This window comes from Sphaerodactylus townsendi, linkage group LG10 (assembly GCF_021028975.2).
Source record: "Sphaerodactylus townsendi isolate TG3544 linkage group LG10, MPM_Stown_v2.3, whole genome shotgun sequence".
NCBI lineage: Eukaryota > Metazoa > Chordata > Lepidosauria > Squamata > Sphaerodactylidae > Sphaerodactylus > Sphaerodactylus townsendi.
The window spans coordinates 13,051,410-13,060,447 of record NC_059434.1 but is presented as its reverse complement, the minus strand read 5'-3'; the positions used below and the strand labels follow the sequence as shown (position 1 = coordinate 13,060,447).

The following is a 9,038-nucleotide window of genomic DNA, read 5'->3' as shown; positions in this document are numbered from 1 at the left end:
CTTCCGAAGTCCATATGGGCTCAGAGGCAGCCAGCAGCAGAGAGCTGAACTCTGGGCGCGACCTGGCCTGGCCCGGAATTCAGCTCTGCCCTGCCCCCTCCATAGTCTACTTAGCTCGATTCCGCACTTGTGTTATCAACCTAAGTTCGAGCTGCGTTCGACCTAAGTGCTCCACACAACCACTGGGATCAACGTGGTTTTGTCCCAGCTTCGCCCCGTGTAACTGTCAAATTTCCAACTCCAGTTGGGAACTACTACTTTTTCAGGGAACCCCGCTCGAACTCAGCTCGATTCCAGTAAAGTGCGGAATCTCTGGTGCCAGGAGTCCCACATTCAGCCAATCACAGCTGAGTGTTTCGGGCATGCGTACAGCTGGCCAATCAAAAAACGCCACCTTCGTCCCTCCATTCCTCTGGCAGTTTTTTTTATAACGTGTGTGGGGATAGATGGAACATGGCCGTAGAACAGTAGCCAATCAGAACGGAGTGACGAAGAGGCACAGGATGATTCCGCCCTCCGAGCTGGGATCAAGCTGGTTGCAGTGGGGAACAACAATGGCTTCGACCTAGGTCAGTACCCTTCTCATGGAACTGGGTCAAACCTATTTTACTCATGTGCGGAATTGCCCTTAGATTTCCAAGATGGTGGAAGCACAGAGCTTTGAGCTCTGGGATTCAAAAATTTTCAAGATGAGGGTTAAAAGACATTTTAAAAATTCTAAAAAGCCCCCCCCCTCCAACAGAAAACCTCTCTACCAGTATGGGGCGTGGGCTTTTCAGAAAGACAAATCTGGGTCTTTTACACCCAAGCCCCCCCCCCCCATAGTTGCAAAGTTCTTAGTGCAGACATTTTCCCCCTGCACTGATTTCACTGCAGCCAGCATGCTCTGCACATTGCTACTGCAGAATTTCCCTGCTTTCCTCCCTTTTCTTGAAGCCATTAAGGTGTCTTTCCACTCCTTTGCAAACGCAGCCAAAAAGTAGCTGTAGAGATTTTAGTGCTTTCCACTCTCTGGCTGTCCTCTGTTGGTGTTGCCTGGGTACAGTTTGCTGTGTATGTTTCTTAGCTCTGGGGGCTCTTAGCTATGTGTCTTAGCTCTGGGGGCCGTTAGCTATGTTTCTTAGCTCTGGGGGCCGTTCCCCACTTTTTCCATTTGTTTTCCTTCACCCTCGCTTTGTTTCTTCACGTTGCCAAAAAGTTTGGAACGCTGGAAACTTTATTTCTTGAGAGGGACATCATCTTGGCTTCTACTTTTCTCTCTCTCCCCTGCCCCCCTCTCTCATTCTTGTTGTATTTTTTCTCTGCGGTTATTTATGTTGTTGGCTTGAATTTTTTTAGCTGGCTGGCTCTTTGGAGAGCTAAAAAGACTAATTTTAATTATGCTTGTTCCTGTCAAGTTGATCGGGTTTTCTGGCATAACTTTGATAGCCCAATCTGGGGCGGGGGAGTTTTGGAATTGGTGCAGTCTCGCCCCTACGTGGGTGGCTCACCTAGCCATTGAATGTGGCAAATGTGCCAGTGGAGGGGGCAAATAGGGTGGCAGGTGGGCGCTGCACAGCTTGGCAGCACCAGAGTTGGAAGCAGCCCCCAGCCCCCAAGCTGCATCAGTCTAAACCTGGATGCTGGGGCAGCTGGGGGCAGGCTAGGGGTATTCTCGGAGCAGAGCTGACCTTAGTTGTCTTCCACCGGGCTTTTGGCCCAGGAACACTCACAGCACAGGCCTCCAACTTATGCCACTTGATAGGATGGCACAAGTCTGTTAACTGCTATGGGGGCTTTTCAGGTAGCCAGGGATTTTCTGACATTTCCTGCCTTCCTGAGCCACCTAGAAGCCCTCTGGAGCTTGCGCGGCAGCAGTGCCACCCCCGGCCACCAGAGCTCTCTGGATTGGGCTGTGAGTCTCCTAGGTCGATTCCGCGCTTGAGTTATCAACCTAAGTTCGAGCTGCGTTCGACCTAAGTGCTCTGCACAACCACTGGGATCGACGTGGTTCTGTACCAGCTTCGCCCTGTGTAACGGTCAAATTTCCGACTCCAGTTGGGAACTGCTACTTTTTCAGGGAACCACGCTCGAACTCAGCTCGATTCCAGTAAAGTGCGGAATCTCTGGTGCCAGGAGTCCCCCATTCAGCCAATCACAGCTGAGTGTTTCGGGCATGCGTACAGCTGGCCAATCAAAAAATGCCACCTTCGTCCCTCCATTCCTCTGGCAGTTTTTTTTATAACGTGTGTGGGGATAGACGGAACATGGCCGTAGAACAGTAGCCAATCGGAATGGAGCGGCGAAGAGGCACAGGATGATTCCACCCTCCGAGCTGGGTTCAAGCTGGTTGCAGTGGGGAACAACAATGGCTTCGACCTAGGTTAGTACCCTTCTCATGGAACTGGGTCGAACCTATTTTACTCGTGTGCGGAATCGCCCCTAGATTATTTTGAGATGCTACAATGACCTTCTCTCAAAGCAGGATTTTACAATCCATATTGATGTGCCCCCCTCCCGCCTTTTAGAGTTAATGATCACATATTACTTACCCAAAACCATATCATGCTGCTGTTAAGAACAAGATCTACAAATCACTAGCATCCTTTTCACTTTAATGATTACACCAATTAGCCCATTTAGGGTGCCATTTTGTGGTATTTATTTTACCTATTGGGAACATGTTAGGGTGAACTTTTGAGTGACTTAATTGCGGGGGGGAGGATGAGCAATAGATTTTCTCCTCCGCTACTGCCTGCCCATTGGCCTTGTTTGCTAACTTATAACCCCAGGAGGCAAACTACAGTAACTGAGATTCTGAGATTTTTGCAAGTTTTTGGGGTCACAGTATAAGGGAAACTTGTGCAAGACTTAGGGCAATTTGATCGATTCCCCACTCCCAATTAGATGCATGCTCGTCACACAAAATATCCAGGTTTCCAGCAGAACTCCTCTCATCACACTCCAGCGCCAAAATGCCATTCTCCTCCACTCTGTCGCTCTCTGTCAGCCCTCCCAGCGCAGGCGCCTTTTCTAGAACCTCCAAGAAAGTAGACCTTTTTGAAAATGCTTCATCAAGGAGGTGCTGGTAGATAGCTCCGGGGCATTCCTGGACCAACTACCCACCCTCGCAAGTGACACGGAGCCTCCCATCCAATCAGGAAGCAGTGGGCTGTGTGCGATGAGCACGCAGCCCCTTTTTAAAAATTTCCCAGTGCTGAGATCTATGTTGATTCAAGGCAGTGTGGAAAAGTGGAATAGCCAGGGGCAAGGAAGCTGTTTTTATTTCATTTCATTTTATTTTAGCCCCTGAAACTGCTTGAGAAAGTCCAGTTCTTTGTGCTCAGCACTCATGGTTTCAAGCATAAATGCCCACCTTTGGACACTTTTACTTTTCGGTAGTTGTGTGGAGGGAGGTGGGGGAGTGTGTTTGTGTCTACCTTGCATTCACTTAAAAACGTTCCCACGCATTCTCGCAGAGACGTGGATCCATTCCCGCAAAGGGTCATTCTGCGCATGTTCGCGGAGACGTGGATCCTTCCTTTTGGGGAAAAAATTCCCGCCCCAGCACAACGCAGCAGCCAATCAAGAGAGCCCCTGAGCGGATCGCGCGTTTGAGCCGCCGACAGTGGGGACTCCTGCGTGCCTGCTGCGTTTCTGGGGAGAAGGGAGCACAGGCTGCGGTGGGGACCATGAAACCGTGTTCAAAAGGTCCCGAATCTACCCAAACTGGTTCGTCTCTAGTTTAGTTTTTCAAGTTGGGAACTGACCTTTCACACATGCGGAATAATGCACTTTCAATCCACGTTCAATGTACTTTGAAGCTGGATTTCACTGTGCAAAATAGCAAAATTCACTTGCAAACCATTGTCAAAATGGATTGAAAGTGCATTATTCTGCATGTTAGTGCCCTAAGTGAAGAAAATGGCTTGATCCAACCTGATCTGAGGAATAAGCACTAAAAGACTCAGGTGCAGTCTCTTCAGATGGAAACATTACAAAGAGAATCATTCAGCTAGGCCTTATTGTGGTCTGAATAGATTATTTGTAAAGATCCAGAGAAATTTAAACACTATCCTATATACAATATTATGCATGCTTCTATCAAACCAGCATGTACTAGCTTTAGGAAATTGCATCTGCCCACTTTCTAAGTTCATTTACTGCTCCGTTGAGACAGCTATGAATTGTGCAAATTGTATTAAGACTGACTATAATGATTTCTGCCTCTTGGCCACCTGGCCACTTGGAAGGAGCCTGCAAGAACAATGACTCATATGTGATAGGCTACTGAACAGGCATAGGATGATAATGACTTTCAGTGTTTGCTTACTCTGGCCACGTTTATATCATTGACCTCGAGGTGAACGGCCCTTTATCCTATTACTGCTCCTCAGAGAGACAGTCTATCTGTAGCGAATCCCCCTCCCCAGTTTAGAGAAGTTGATCTAATTTCCTAGTTTCCCTCTAGAATATGTGGCTATTCAGTGTTCAGATTTATGCTTTAATACCTCCTCAAAGCTTTCTTTGTTCAAAAACAATTACAAACATTCCAGATTTTATTTTAAAAAAATACAGAACACATGCATGAAATCACAAAACATTAAATATACCTCAAGTAGAGATTTTTTTGCAAAACATTAGGCTTCTGCAGACATGAAGGTGACAATGTATTGTCGAAGGCTTTCTCGGCTGGAATCACTAGGGTGTTGTGGTTTTTCTGGGTTGTAAGACCATGTTCCAGTAGCATTTTCTCCTGACGTTTCACCTGCATGCAGGCAAAATCGGCCAGAGAAAATACCACCGTAAATATTAAAGGAGCATACAACCCGTGCATGTGGAGAAATACTTGAAATGCCAAACTGGATGTTTGTATAACATCCCAAAGATGTTGTATTTATGCTGTGCAGACTCCACCCCATGATACATCTGATCTGCAACACTGGATAAAAAGCTGTAACAGTAATCCTAGATAATGTATGGATTTTTCGTTCACCTGGAATCCAGAAACGTGAAGTCAAGCATTGCTGGAGCACAAAGCCCAAATGCACACTAATTTGCTGCATATCAGGATTACCAGGATATAGCCAAATGTTGCTAATCTGGGCTGAGCTAGTCCCTTGGCACCTTAATTCAAGGGTTTGGGGAGAGTGGAGAAAGTTAAGTAATCCATGACTCATTGAGGGCTATGATGCAGGGAGAAACGTCTCTGTCTGGGCCAATGTAATCCACATTCCCTGCATCTTGTGACCTGGGTGTCTGCAGATCTCGCTGATGTGCGAAATACGCAGGCAGCCCAGGAGGGGACAGAGATGGCCAGGCATTCGGCAAAATTTCTCTGAGGCCTCTACTTTGGGTCCAAGGATGCACCCTACACAGAACCGTGATGGAAGCTGAATCTACATAGAAAGGCCAAATCACACATTGCAGGATTTTTGGGAGCATAGGTAATTATGATCCTAATCTTTTCTTTTACTTTAATCTTAACTTTGTATCCTGGCTCCTGCCCTTAGGAGCAGAGGCTGCGCTCAAGGCAGCTCGCATGATAATGATAAAATGCAGTCGATATCATAGAATATATATAATCAATAGTTAAAATCAGCTAAAAACAGCAGAAGTACTTAGCCTTTTGGGCAACTGTCACAACGCAAAAATAGAAAGACTTGGTGCCATATTATTCCATTCCTACATCTAAATAGAGAATCTCATCCAGTGTATTGTTTCATATATCCAACTCCTCTATTCTTCTAGCTTATTCCAGTTCCAGTACATGGAAGGAAACAAAAGGGGAAAGAAAGGAGATGTAGGGATGGATAAATGTGGGAATAAGGAAAAGAAAAAGAAAAGAGGGAAAATGGAAGGGGGACATCAGGTAGTTGGTAAGATTATACTGCCTCAACCTTAGGAGCAGCAGTGGCGTAGGAGGTAAAGAGATCGTGTATCTAATCTGGAGGAACCGGGTTTGATTCCCAGCTCTGCCGCCTGAGCTGTGGAGGCTTATCTGGGGAATTCAGATTAGCCTGTGCACTCCCACACACGCCAGCTGGGTGACCTTGGGCTAGTCACACAAGAAGCCTCTCTCGGAGCTCTCTCTAGCCCCACACCCACCCTTACAGGGTGTTTGCTGTGAAGGGGGGAAGGGCAAGGAGATTGTGTGCTCTCCCTTTGAGTCTCCCTGCAGGAGAGAAGTGTGAAGCATATAAATCCAACCTCCTCCTCCCTCCTCCTTCTTCTCTTCTTCTTCTTCTTCTTCTTCTTCCTTCCTTCTTCTCTTCTCTTCTTCTTCTTCTTCTCTGCATATAATGACTTTGGCCTTGTGCTTTCAAGCCATGCCTGCATGTACAGCTAGCCAGCCCTTGCAACATGCGAATAAAATGTTTTCCTCCTGAAAAGTGGCAGAAGTGAGGGAAAAGACCACAGTGAATGGACTGCACTCCAGTTTACCCCGCCGTCCTAAAGGCCTGAGCCACTGTATCCCATGAGAGTTGCTGGAGGTTGCTTTGCCGCCACTCCTCTGGAGCAAAGATCTGGTTGTGGGAAATCTCCTCGTAAAATAGCCTGCGGCTGTCCCTCTCCATGAGAAATAACTGGATGGGTCCTTCTTAAAGGGATCTGCTTTGTCTGAAGTTGGGGGGGGGGGGCACAGAAGGGCCTTTTCAGTAGCTTCCACAATTCTCTCCATCTGCAGGTGAGATTTGGGTCATCACTTCAGACATTCCAATGTGGATCGATGCCATTTTTACTTCAGAAAGCCTTCTAACATGTGTTGCTTCGGTTTCCAAGGACTGCTCTTTCACCGACTTATTATTTAGGTTTTATTTTGAGGACTGGTTTTGCTGTGTCCATTTTTTTAATACCCTGCTCCTGTTGCTGTGCGGCTGCAGCTTTTCCAGGCTTGAGGTAGGTCGGCGGAGTTAGTCCATAACTTTGTTTTATAGTGATTTTATAGTGATTTTTCAGTTTTGTTAACTCCCTGTTTCTCCCTGTTTGGTAGGACGGTGGGGATAGAAAGAAACTAAATGAGGCACAACTTTTCAAATATAAGCTAGACACAACTGATGTAGCCCAAACTTGTCAGATCTCAGAAGCTAATCAGGGTCAGTTCCAGCCGGTATTTGGATGAGAGACCTCCAAGGAGTACCAAGGGTGTGACCCAGAGGCAAGCAATGGCAAACCACCTCTAACATCTCTTGCCTTGAAACCCTACTGGGTCACCATAAGCCAGCTGTACTTTACACAGGCACAAACTGCGTCCCTTACGCAGCCCTGTGTTTAGAACTGGGGCAAAACACCCCGGAACATAAAGCTTGGCTTAGAGCCTTCAGATTTTGGCTCCGCCTTCACTACCTGCCATCCGAACGCTCCCTTGTCTCATTGACACTACAGGACACGCAGGCTAACCCCTGGTTTTCTCCAATCGAGAGAAAGATTATTTCCATCGGCCTGCCTATTGAATCACCCTTACCTAATCCGTCCTATTCAGAAGCATACAATAGGCTCCAAGAGATCGGCTTTTAGATCTAGAATTTGCAAATTTGCAAATTTGCATCTAGCAGCCAAACTAACCTTCTCTCCAACACAACTGCTAATTCCATTTGTGCAGAGAGGTATGGCCTACTACCTCCATATATCTTAACTAACTCCATCACGCCGCGAAGGAGAGCCCTGACCATTGGGCGGCAGATTTTTTAACGCTACTGCCCTCTGCCCTATTAAAGCGGTAGGTTAAGCAATTTAGATAAATCCGCAAGCGTCATGCAGTTGCAAACTTAATGTGGTTGAAACCCTGACCTGTCACCAACTCTTGCACTTCGCACCAGATTTTGATAACATCAGATCTAAATATACCAACTTACATTTTTTTTCTTCCAATCTGGGCTGCCTGATCTGATCTCCAGGTTATCTCTATTGTTAAACAACTCGGACCTCTGGTCTTTGTGGAAGAGACGCCACCCCCATTGGCGAGATAGTTGAGGAGAGTTCCCAGTAGAACTCCATTTGTTGTGCTCCCCGTGGGGCCTTTTATCTATCATGTATCCATGCAATTGTTCCCGATTCATCTAACTCTTTCTGACTATGCCAATAAAGGCTTGTGTATGTATGTTAAGGTGACCAGATGGTCAGGCCCTTTAGATGCGGATGGAGAAGCGCCGAGGTGCATGGAGTTCTGGGGCTTGCTGCGTTGCCGCCGCCTGTGACAGAGCGGCAAATGGCAAGCCCCAGAAGGCTGGCGCGCCTCCCGTTTGGCGGAAGGTGGAGGGCTGCCGATTGCCTGGCGCTCTCTACAAGCAGCAGCCTCCCAAAAATCGGGACAATTTGTAGAACCCGCGGGACACGGGACAAATTGTCCAAAAGCGTGACGGTCCCACCAAAAGCGGGACGGCTGGTCAGCCTAATGTATGTACACGGGCACACACTCACATGCAGAGACATAACTTTAACCTCCAAGAACCTAAAAACAAACCACATGAGCCAGAGGACTTTAATGTTAGCCCTGAATCTTAAAGCTCACAGCAGTAACTGGAGAATGTGTCGGGGAGGCGTCGGCCAAGTATGTGGACGCTAGCCCTTGACCCCAGATTCATGTTCTATCCCGTGGTCTCCCACCCACCCCCAACTGTGAGGCAAAGCCTGCCCTTCATTTTAGAGTAGTCCATGGAGAGTAATTAAAAATATAGGCCCGTGCCAAAAGGACAAGGCCGAAGCACTGAAAGATTCCAAAGAATGATATCATTTCCTTGCATCTTCCCTAAGGCCAAGCAGCAGAGAATATGAGTCAGTTTTTAAAAATTTAAACGTTCACCCCGAACTCTAAACATCAAGCTGATTTTTCTACGTGCTTCCTTTACAGAGCAAAGCAGATGTTTGAAGCTGCATGCTAAAAAAAAAAAGAGGTAGGAATTCCCAAATAGTTTTTGGTTTTGAAGAAACGCTGTGCGGGAGGATCCACAGGTACAGATTATGGGATGGAGCACGGCTGCAAGCAGATTTTCTACCTGCAAAGCACTTTTTTTTCCTTTGGGACTCCCATCCCCCTCTGCAGCCCCAGAGAGCTCCTG

General features: G+C 47.1%; 1 long non-coding RNA gene across 1 annotated transcript; it reads right to left on the bottom strand.

The window, feature by feature from the left end:
• Window positions 1-2,572: 2,572 nt before the first annotated feature.
• LOC125439573 lies at window positions 2,573-7,571 on the bottom strand. The gene is made up of 3 exons (XR_007245553.1): window positions 7,381-7,571; window positions 3,121-3,125; window positions 2,573-2,584 (listed from the first exon to the last, which is right to left on the bottom strand). It is a non-coding gene; the product is annotated as an uncharacterized LOC125439573 (long non-coding RNA).
• Window positions 7,572-9,038: the final 1,467 nt, after the last annotated feature.